Consider the following 305-nt stretch of genomic DNA (forward strand, 5'->3'; position numbering starts at 1 on the left):
CACATGGCTGTGCAACAGCCTCACATGCAGGGCTTGTTAAAAAAGCGATTCTTGGTCTTGTGCCTAATTCTGACATGGTGGGTCTGGCAGAGTCCCGAGTGTTTTGAAAAAACCCACAAACAGTCCTGGGATTCAGCCAGATCGGGAAACACTGAGATCAGTGACAGAGTTCAGGTTGGGGAGGGCTCTTAAATCCAAATTTAAAAGTGGGGTTTTTTCCCCCTCGGAAAGAAAGGGGAGGATACATATTGTCAATTAAGATGTGATGTTGATAATTACGTGTTTTCTCTACAAGGGATTATAGA

Source organism: Pteropus vampyrus, unplaced genomic scaffold, assembly GCF_000151845.1.
Source record: "Pteropus vampyrus isolate Shadow unplaced genomic scaffold, Pvam_2.0 Scaffold1493, whole genome shotgun sequence".
NCBI classification, from domain to species: domain Eukaryota; kingdom Metazoa; phylum Chordata; class Mammalia; order Chiroptera; family Pteropodidae; genus Pteropus; species Pteropus vampyrus.